The 11,220-nt window shown below is 44.6% G+C and overlaps 1 protein-coding gene across 3 annotated transcripts in view; it reads left to right on the top strand.

Moving 5' to 3' along the window:
• Nucleotides 1-1,599: 1,599 nt before the first annotated feature.
• The window catches only part of Tnr (tenascin R), a 406,965-nt gene continuing 397,344 nt past the window's right edge, over nucleotides 1,600-11,220 (top strand). For all 3 annotated transcript variants that reach the window (XM_057769771.1, XM_057769770.1, XM_057769768.1), the window contains exon 1: nucleotides 1,600-2,020. The gene's annotated coding sequence lies outside the window, so the exon portion shown is untranslated. The remainder of the gene's footprint in view (nucleotides 2,021-11,220) is intronic.

Genomic DNA, 11,220 nt, shown 5'->3' with positions numbered 1-11,220 from the left:
ACTCAGTAACTATTATCTGGCATTGCAGGAATTCAGCCTACTGAATTGCTGGCTCCATCTTAGTACTGTGTTGGGGTCTGGGAAGTGATCTGCTTTGAGTGTAGAAATTAAGTAATGTGCCCTCTCAATTGTCACTAATACCCAGTACTTTTCAATTTCATAAGATTCACAACTGGCTTTGTGTCTGTGATACTAACTGAATTAAGAGAATGTATTTTCTTAGAGGATTTCCAAAAGCAATAGCAATCCCTGGTTTGTTTGACACATACAACTGTAAATATTTTATTTTAAAAGCTCAGCCACATGCAAATTCATTATTACGGTGACAACCTAGGCATGCTATTCAGAATAACAACAATGATCCCTTGTAGGTATTATATTTACTTTGAACGTTGTCACTTCTAAAGTGACATAAGAGTTAGTAGAGGAAGCTCCAGGATTGACGGCCAATGGCCCAACCTTCTGATTTGTACTAACTTTGTTATCTTGGACAAGTAATTTCATTCCTTTGTGCCCAGGTTCCCAGTTTAAAAGATGCAGCCAGAGCATTTGCATTATAGGATTAATGTATGAGTTAAATGAGATAATACCTGTAAGGATTAATAGCAATGCTTAGCACCTAGTAGAAACGCTCTATAAATGTTAGCTATTATTATTTGTCGAAGGTAAGTCAAATATAAGAAGAGTGTTTGGATAAGATTGAATTTAAATTTCCTGCCTGCTGAGAGGGTCCCATGTTTCTATATTACTCTGATCCTTCAACATTCCTGTTCAGTAGGGAGGGGGCAGCATTATCCACATCTTACAAACAGTGGAATTGAGCCACAGAGAAGCAAAATATACAGTGCTCCAGTGGCGGCCGAAAACTAAGACTGACTTTGCAGGCATAAGCACCAAAGCACTTTCCAGGTGGCTGGGTGACTGAGCAGTTAAAAGTGAGATGAGCTGGCTCTTAGAGGCTGTGAATGCAAACCTCCTTAGCCCTTTCCTGGGAGCTTCTCCAGGTATAGGAACAAGGCCACTCCTGTCTCCATGCCTGATATAATTTCAGATTATGTCTTCCTGCCTGTTTTCCTTGCTAACTTTCCAAAAAGTGGCTGAGTGGTAGGTGAGTTGATGTCTCCTTCCTTTTCTACGTAACCTCCTCTTTAGATAGGCACTCCTCCCATTCTTGAGTTGTGCTGGGTATACCCAGTCCTTACTCGGCTGTCAATTGAGTTTTTAGAGAATGCATCGAAGCCTTTAAACCACTTGAGATACAACTAAAACTGTTCCAAAATATTTTGTCCCCAAAGGCACCCGCATCGTCCCATGCCATGCCTTACTACTGCAGCCACAGGCAAAGGATCCGCAAAAGTCCTCATTCTCCCTCTGTCTTCCTGACCGAGCTCATCAGAGGGAAGTCTCTGCCTTCATCATGACCCTGGCTGTTTGACTGTGTAGAAAAGCCTCCAAGAGAGTTTGTTTGTGGGTGCCAGATTGCTCAAGAGGACCAAAGACACATTGCTGTTCTGTCCACTAGGGGGCTACTTGGAGAAGGCTGGGAAAAGCAGCTTAAAAATATGCTGCTGAAATTTCAGTAAGAGGGGAAAAGAGAGAGCTTGCGAAAGACAGCAGAACGGTCCCAGGCTTCCTCATCTCGTTCACGTCAGAGGCAGGAACCGACCGACTGTGCTAAGGCTGTGGGCTCAACACGCAGAAGCAGCCTCAGACTGGGAAAGAAGACGGGGTCCTCCCTGACCCAAGGAATTACCACTAGTGGAGTAAAGCCATCAGACTTTTTGATCTTATTTGGTTGCCTCTTCTCTCCTCCCACCGGTAGACCTACCAGTTGGGTTGTATTTCTTTTCGTGAAGCCTTCTCTCTCCCTCTCAAAAAAAGAGGAAGGGAAGAGAGGGAGAGAGGTGGACGCTCTAAGTGAGCGCATCAGCTGGCTCCAGCCCGAACAGACAAGAATTCTCTCTGCCCAGGAAGCTCCTTTCGGTCTCCGGCTACCCAGCTCCCCACCCCCCCAAGCTGGGTAAGTCCAGAGCACTGCGCTCCTTCTCGGGTTCCTGGCTAGCGAGATTTCAGCACCACGGAGAGCGACTAGCTGCATTTCTGTTCTGTGTTCTTGCAAGGCAATTGGCAGTAAGGTTACATCTCTTTCGGCTGTCTGTAAAGCTGGATTCTGCATGGGGGGAAAAAAAGAAAGGAGAAAGGCGCAAAACTGTCTGCCGAATTAGAGGGGGGATGTGGACCTTGGCCTTGGGAGTGAGCCTGAGCAAATGTATGTGTGTGCACTGTTGCATAAGACAGGTGAGGTCGGAGCTAGCAGGCTTGTAATTGTGTTAGTCTCCGTGTGAGCCTGTCCTTTTTTATATGTAGACGAGAGGGAGGGTTTGGGGAAAATGAGTCGTGGATCTTCCTTAATTAACTCTTTCCTAACCAGTTGCAGGTGGTGGGAAAGTGTTACAGAGCTAGCCTGGGGGTGGGGGGAGGGTAGGAGTGGAAGCAGAGTTAAAAGTTGTGCTCCTGGGAGGGAGCTTGGAGAGACGGTGGTATTTTAAAATGTTGTTTCCCCCAGGATTACCTGGGTTCTTGCTGTGGCGAGAGCCTAACCTGACCTTTCCTTCCTTTCCCGGTGTGGATTCATGGGTGGGCAGGTGCAACAGGTTAGCCCCAGCCTGGGGGTAATTTGGGGCTGAGGTCTCCAATTTCATGCTTCTAGGAAAATGCTCAGCCCGGCAGGGGCTGGCTGGTGTGGATTGTACTATTTTTGCAAGCAGGCAGGAGGTACCATCCACTTCTCTGTCATCCTTGGTTGAAAAGAGGAAAAAAGTCTGCTCTCCTCTGTTTTCTGAGGAATCTGTCAATGAAACACAACACAGGGAAAAGGCTCTATCTCCACTCATCTAGAAAGTCAGGAGCAAACACTGACTGGCTCAAAAGTGGGAGTCTCTCCTCCAACTCCCACTCAGGGCCTCCACAGCTGGGAACTTGCCATTACTATGTTCTATTGCCTTTCATTCATTCTCCCCCCCCCATGTCTTCCTCTTTCTCTTCTTTGCCTGTCTCTCCTTCTTCCTCCCATTCTCACCCCCCCTCTCTTCTACTTGCCTTTTCTTTGGAGATACTACTTGCCTGCCCCCATGTCCTCCAGTTCTACCCAAACCTACTGCACGAAACAACTCAACAAGTGGCACTGGAGGTTTGCTTTAGTCACCAAAGTTCCCAAGGAGTCAATATCCCACAAGGGATGGGCAGCTTCTTGTAAGACAAAGTCTATACTTGGTTGGCCTGTAACTCTTAGAGGTTCTGGTCACCTTTATTCATGCTGAGGTGGGGGAGGAGTGGGCAGGTGGAGTTGCATATGAACCTTCTTCTTGTGATGCCTTCTGTTGGCTTTTAATCCAAATCCCGGGCTTTCCTCCAAGATGAGGAAAATGCTCTCTGTTTTGGGTTGTGGGAACCTTCTAGATGAGAGAGAGTTCTGAGAGAAATGGTACCACTCCCCCCTCCCCACAATTATTAGCATCAGATCTAGAAATTTCAGTGTGTCTTTAGAATGAATGACAGCGAGCAGATTGTAAAGGGGGGAGGGCAGTGATATCAGAGGTTAACGGTAGAAAAAGGATTGAAACAGACAAACTGAGAGAATCAGAAACCAGCACTGACTCATTCGTACTCCACCCTTGCCTTCACAGGCCCCTAGTTTGGATCAGTAAGTGGATGGATTTCTGCCCGACACATCCCTGGATGCTTAAAGCAAAAACAAAACAAAAAATCATGCCCTTGCAGTGGACCTTATCTTAAAGCTGTGTTTGTTACTGATGTCACCATTATCTGATTAATGTTCTTAAATTCTCTCTGGAAAAAGTCTTCAGTGATATTATTGGTTGGTTGTTTTTAAAGCATAGGGCCAGAGAGTGGCAAAAGCAGAAACAGAGCTTCTACTCTCATCACCTGTAGGTGCAGAAGTGCTCATGTATGGAAGAGTGAGAGAGGATTGCCACCCTGCAGACACTGTGCAAGCAAAGCTTGTTAGCAGATTCATTGAGAAGCAGTGGGCCTTTCTGGGAAGGGATGAGAATCAACCAGACAGCTCAAGGTGTTGCTGTTGCCCAGAAGCCAGGTGAAGAGCACTCTGTGCTGATAGTGAAGAGTCCCCTAGGCTGATGGCCTCCAGGCTGAACTGAAGTCATATGCCTGATGGCCACATTCCCCTTAACCCAGAATCCCAGGCTTTTCCCAGAGCTCATTGTCATAGATGTCTGGGCTTGAAATGTTCACTTCCTCTGTAATGCGAATTTTCACAAGGCCATCTTCATAGAATCCTTTGTGGTTTAGGATATAAGGGAGATGACCAACAACCAGGAAATGGTTGAACTTCTAGCACCTAAAGGAGGAGGGAATGCACAGACCCATTGCATGTACCAAGCCTCTACCTCTCTAGATGCCCCTACTCTCATCCCTGCTAGGATTCTGGAGAGAAAGCTACTGTATTTTCACATCTGTCTCTCCCTCATTGAACAGAAGAAATTTTGCTAGGCTGCCTCTAAGATCTAGAGAGATAAAACATGCCAGAAAAAGATGGGAGGAAGGATAAAGTAAGCATCCTGCTTTCTTCTCCCTCACTGTAAGTGACCATCTTTCCCCCAAATAGGTAACCCTAACTTTTAAAAATTGAAAGATAATTTGCACATAATGAAATAGACAAAAGGTAACTATTTGGATTTTTGTCAAAACAAGGTAAGTTTTGACAGCTGTGTCAAAATGAACACTTGATCTCCACCCCAGACAAAATATATTCCTGCATGCTTCTTCCGAATCAACCTTCTTTTCCATAGCCCCTTTGCCTGTTGACTACTAACATCATAGCTGAAACTTCTGTACCATGCAGTAGAAATATGATTGCATTCCCTGCTAGATGTGTTATGTGAACATCTCAGGTTCTAAGGTGACTGATTCTAGATGTATGGCAGGAAAGGTGAGGGATGCATGGGGTATAGTCCCTTTTTGTAATAATAGTAGAAAATGGTCATTCCAATTGTGTGTGTGGAAGGCAACAATTAAGTCTCCTCAGAAGACCTTGCAGGTTCCTGCCTTTGAGTTGATCTGAGTTTATTTGATGATTCAACTCATGAATATGATGCTGAAATAGTTATTAGAAATATGGAATTAAGTTTCAGGTGCCTGGCCATGAGTTACTCCATCTGGTCTAAAGAGTGAGCTGAGGAAAGACTAGCCCACATGACCTTAGCAGAGAAAGAAAAAAAGAGAGCTAGTTCACAGTGACAGTCTTTATACCCTAAAATCCTGTTGCATCCACAGTGGCCTGGGGTGGGGGAGGTATATACTTAGCCTCTTTATTTATGAGTAACTTCAAAACCAGGACCTGTATGGTGACTTTATGTATCACCATAGCATTACCCAAGGACCCTCCATTCAATTTGCTTCCATCTCTAAGCTGCATGCTCCAGTAATATGTACAGTTTCTTATTTATCATTAAGAAGTAGTGGAGTAATCAGAAGGTTTTTGGTGGCTTTGTTGAATACATTTGTGTGCTTGTGGGTTTTTTCTTTTTCTTTTTTTCTGAGACAGGATTTCTCTGTGTATCTCTGACTCTCCTGGAACTCACTCTGTGGCCTTGAACTCACAGAGATCAACCTGCCTCTGCCTCCCTTAGTGCTGGGGTTAAAGGCATGTGCCATCACCGCCTAGCATTTTTGTGTGTTTTTATGTGTGGTATCAAGACATCTTGCCAATTCTCTTTTACCCTATCTCTACTCTGACAACCCCTAGATTGAGGTATTGTACCCAATTGAGCCTGTGGTCTTCAACTAAAACAGAATTATCTGCCCGATGAAACAACAAACAAAAGTCCTCAAAATTTGTGTGGATCACAAATCCATTTCCATGGCCAGTGGATAGGCATGTCCTCTGCTTCCCTCCATTTGGAGAGTTTCCTACAGTGCCCTCTTTCGGGATATTGTCCTCTGTATTCTTCTTCCTCAGAAGATGGGTCAAGCCAGATCTTCTACAGGAAGGGACCTGGGTCATCTCTCCTAGATGAGATAGTATAAGTTATACAATGGGAAGTATAAGTTGCTAAGCTACACAGTCATGGCAAACTAAAAGATGGACAAAGGGTAGACTTCCTAACATCTAAAGAGAAGACTATTCCAAAATTTCAAAAGCCAATTGAAGTGGATGACTTGGCAGAAATCTTCATTGCTTCATCTTAGTCTTGATTTTCACTGATAAAGATGTAGTAGTATTGCTTCCTAAGAGCAAGGCAAGAGAGATTGTGATATAGTTATTTCTAATCTATTTCCAACCACATGCAAAATTCATTAAAGCTTTGCCTTGAATGCTATTTTTGGCTAGAACTGTGTTGATACATCTTGACCAAAAGGAATAATGAGTACATTAGTTGGCAAGCAGACCTCAAAAGCCATGTTCTTTTTCTTTTTATTTCCCCCAATTTGGTATTCCTTTTGTCTTTTTGGTGTCTCCAATTTAGTGGGATAAAGAGCTCTCACACAGTGTGTAACCACCTTCCACATCCACACCATCTCATCACCCCAAACTGAAACTCCAATAATAACTTCCATCTCCTCCTTTCCCAGCCTCTGCCAACCATCACTCTGCTTTCCGTCTCTGTAAATCTGACCTAGCACACAGAATCATTCAGCTTTATCCTTTTGTATCCCACTGTTGCAAATTATCATGTGTATATGGTATATGTGTATGTGTGCATGCGTGGACACACATGCTTGAACACACATTTTGTAGTGCATATATGGAGGCCAGAGGACAAATATTATGATTAAGTTCTCTTCTCCTACCTTGTTTTTGAGGCAGGGTCTCTCTGTTTCTGTCATATTGCATACTCTGGGATAGCTAGCTGGCCTCAGGCCTTCTGAGTGGTTCTCTTATCTCTACCTCCCATTTTGTCAAGGAATTTTGTGATTGCAGATACATATCACCCCATCCAGTTTTTCAATATGAGTTCCAGGAATCAAACTCAGGTCACTAGGCTGAGTACTTTTACTCACTGAGCCATATCTCTGGCCTTCCTGCATGATACATTAAAAATCCATTCATTTTACAGCAGGCATCAGATTTTCCTTCCTTTTACAACAGAGAAATATTCAGCTCCATATACAAACCACCATTTATCTGCGTATGAACACTAAGGTTGTTTTTGCCAGTTGCCTCTGTCTTAATCTTCCAGATAATGGGTAGGGCAACTTCCTGGTCAAAATGTGGATATGAGTTAAAATCATTCTTCCTCATAAGTCTAAACAGGTGCTTCCATTGAAGCAAATTGAAAAGACTACATAAAGTCAGTGCATATAAATGACCCAGGTCTGTCCCATGCTTAAACTTTCATTCATTCTTGATATATACAACAAAGACAGTCTTAAGTGAACTGGAATCCTAAATCTCTATTCCCCATGAAGTGCCCCAACTATATCACAGGAAGGTCCTAGGGGGCAGGAAGAGGTGTAATCCCCAGCCTCAGTGAGGCTGTCTTTGGGCTGTGATGTTTAAGACAAAGGTCCTAATGACAGAAGGGTTTCTGAGGTCTGACACAGATGAGTCCACAGACTCACCACAGTATTCTGAAGGGCTCTACCCTGATCACTCAGGGCCTCTTTTGGGAAGGACACCTCCAAGCTTACTTGGCTTAATAGCAGTTCATGGATTGACTATAGATGATTCAGTAAAAGACCATTATCCAGACCCAGGAGGTGGGCATGGAGCTCTTAATGTTGATGTGGCCCATCATGCTGTGTGGTGCAAAAGAGACAGAAGACCCCTGGGACATTGATTCCAGGACAGTAGCAACCAGGATGTCTGGTGCCTGATGGCATCTTAGCAAAACTTCTGAGCTGGAATTTGGCCTGTGATTCAAACTTAACTAACAAATTTTCATGTCTAGACCCTAGCTGCTTGGATCTTTCTATTGGCTAATTATAATGCTAGCCAACAGTCATTGAGTATTAACTATGAATATTAGCCAAGTACTTGGCACAGAGAATGCCCGTAATAGATGTTTGTATTATTATCATTAGTAAATACCTTTAATACTTTGTATTATTTAGTGGCTAAGCGTGATGATAGATATTTTTATTCCCACTTTGCTGGTGGGGAAATTGAGGCATTGTGGCCTCAGATGACTTGTTCAGCTTAAGCACAAGAGCTTCCACGTGTGTTCCCCTTTTTAGTAATAACAGCCATGATTTATGGAGTAGTCATGGTTCGCTTGGCTCTGGCCCAGGCCCTGCAGTGTGCTATCTCTCTTGGTTCTCACAGTTTTAAGTTCATCCACTCTCAGGCTGAAGTTGCTCTGGGAGGCTCGCTGTGATATTGTTGCATGATAATTCTCTCATTTAAATCCTTGCAACCCTGGAGTCAGAGCAGGAGGGAAAACCTTTACCAGCCAAGTGAAAAGGGGGAGGGGACCCCAAACAAATCCTTATGGTGATCATGAAAGAGAATGCATGGACGAAATGCACAGAGCTGAGAGGGTCAAAGAGGTTAGCCTTGCCCGAGGCCATGTGGCTAGTGGGCACAGGGCTGGCTCGAACCATGAATGAAGCTCATATTCTTCTCTAGCTTGTCTTACCTCTACTTTCTTTCACCATGGGTTACACATGTGCAGAACCAACAGAAAAAGCCTATGGGGACATACACTAAGAGGTAAATGCTGGCGAGGTAGAGGCAGGGGGATCATAAGTTGGAGTCCAGCCTGGACTATACCTTTCAGGAGCTGGAGAGAGGGGTCACTCTGTGTAAAAATAAGAACATGAATTCATTCCGAAGCATCCATGTAAAAAGTAGGGCACAGTGACATGTTTACCCCATGACATGTTTGATTCCAACCCCGGGGAGTAAAGCAGGAGGATCTCTGGGGCTCACAAGTCATTCCACCCTAATAAGCAAGCTTCAGCCCAGTGAGAGAGACTTTGTCTCCAAAAAAAAAGGTGGGGAGCAATTGAGAAAAACATTCCTTTTCAACCTCTGGATTTCACACACACATGCACATACATGCAGATGTGAACAGCTGTATACATGTGTAAACACACAGGCACATAAAGCAACAAGAAATTCAAGATCTTGACTAAGTTACTGCCCTACTATATACTGACCTTGGGTAATTACTGAATCTATTATAGTCTGACATTCTTTACCAACTTCCTCACCTCCTTCAGCCTCCCAAAACTACAGACAACATCATGTTATCTATAAGGAGTTCTCATGTGAATTAAGGAACAAGTCCCAGTGACTAGGACAGTGCTGATATGGAACATGTCCCTTAAGAACCATGGAGTCACTTGGAATTTAACGTAGCTCACAGACTGGGTGCAGGTCCTGGGTACTTGGCATCTTAACAAGTGAACAATTATCTTGGCTGACCCGGATTTTATATCCTCCTCAAGTGCTAATGGGTTGGGCCACCCTTGGTTTATATTACCTTAATTTTAGGAGTATGCGTTGGGCTGTTTTTTCCCCTAACCTTTAGCATCAAAGAAACCTGATAGGTTGATATTTTAAAAATATCTGAGAGATGCCTTTTGACAATTATGTAGAAATTGTACCAGAGTGAAATTAATGCGAACCTTAAGGAGACACTTGGGGACTGTGCCCCCTTCCACTGAAGTCGCCAAACGTTTGGCTTTCTTTCTTCTTCCTTTACCCCTCCCTCCAGGTTTGTCTACCATTCTGAGTTTTATTTATGAAACATTTTCCTTCCTTTATAATTATGTTTTCCATAAGAAGAACATCTAGCGGCCATCTCCTGGCTGGGCTCGAGTAATTGTTTGAATTTTTTTGACGGTGTGCAATTTCAAAGCCTTGGGTTTATATAGATTACCGTGAATTTATCTCCTCAAGTGCATCGGGAGAGAAGCCGCCGCCTGTCTGATGGAGGAATGTGAACCACGTAGCTGCTGAGCACCAGCGATGGTGTGGATGGACTATTTATCTAAACAGATTTCTGTAGAACATACACTTTAATAAGCCAGGGTTTGCCTGCCTGTCCTGCACAAGTGTCTCCCTAGTCCCCCATGGATTCGTCAGGGTCGAGGTCAGCAGTGGTGACTGGCCAAGGGGTCTGTGGGGGGGGGAGTCAGCTGACAGCACCAGCCCCTCCTCTGACAGCTGGCCAGCTGAGAACAAGGGTGAAAGCGCAGACAGGCTGAGAAGCTGGCAGCCCCAAAGCCAAAGAGTTAATGTTTGTCCTGTGCTGGAAGGTGTGGGTGTCCAGCTGGGCAGAGGGGTAGGGTCCTGAATAGCCTTGCAAATGACTGTGTGTTGAAAAATGTAGAGGCCAGTGCCATGGACCAAGGGGATTTCTCCTCACAGTATCCCAGGTTGCACCACAGAGAGATGGAACTTATAAAGTCAGCCATCAAGCCTCCCGTTCAAAGCCATATATATTTATAGAGATATAAATGAAGTTTAATGCTGGTGAAACTCACTATAAAAGCAAAAGACTTCATCTGTATCTACTTTAGGTGCAGATCAGCACAGAACCCTTTGCCTGCTTCCAGCTGAGGGTGCACACCCTTCACTCTTTCAAGCTCCAGCCTTTAGGGCTCTGGAGTCACCAGCAGGGCAGGGGAGATGGAGGTCCCTTTGAGCAAACAAAGGCATGCTTCCCTTATCAGACAGGGTTGTTTATAAACAGCAATGGAGAACATGAAAAGGTAGAAGCGTTGCCAAAAATCAAGCAGCTTCAAACAGTCAGGAGTCTGGCTTTCAATAAAACAATTTGAGGAAGGTTTGCTTTTCATCTGCTTTGGATGCTGCCAGTTTCTGTTCCTTGCGAGCTCCAGATGAGGTACAACTGCAAAGCCTGGCTCACCAGTCCCTGTGCTCTGAGTTTCTCCTCTGGCTCCACATCTTCTGCCATGCGTGTTGAGCATGTGGCAACTCTCTGAAGCCCTGCCCAGCAGAAGTAGCCTCCTGGCTTTGCCCCCTAGTCATGGAGTAGCCTGGGGAAAATCACTTCATCTCTCTGAGCTTCCGTTTCCTCTCATGTGGCGGAGAGTTGCTGCCTCTCTGAACTGTTGACTATGTTCAAGAAGATGCTAGTTTCTGCATAGAGACTAAAGCAGCAGGTGCTCATGGTGGCCAGAGGAGGGTGTCAGATCCCCCAGGACTGGAGTTACAGTACCTGATGGGTGCTAGGAACAGAACTCAGGTCCTCTACAAGGACATTAAGC

This window comes from Chionomys nivalis, chromosome 5, assembly GCF_950005125.1.
Source record: "Chionomys nivalis chromosome 5, mChiNiv1.1, whole genome shotgun sequence".
NCBI lineage: Eukaryota > Metazoa > Chordata > Mammalia > Rodentia > Cricetidae > Chionomys > Chionomys nivalis.
This window is presented reverse-complemented; position numbering and strand designations above follow the sequence as displayed.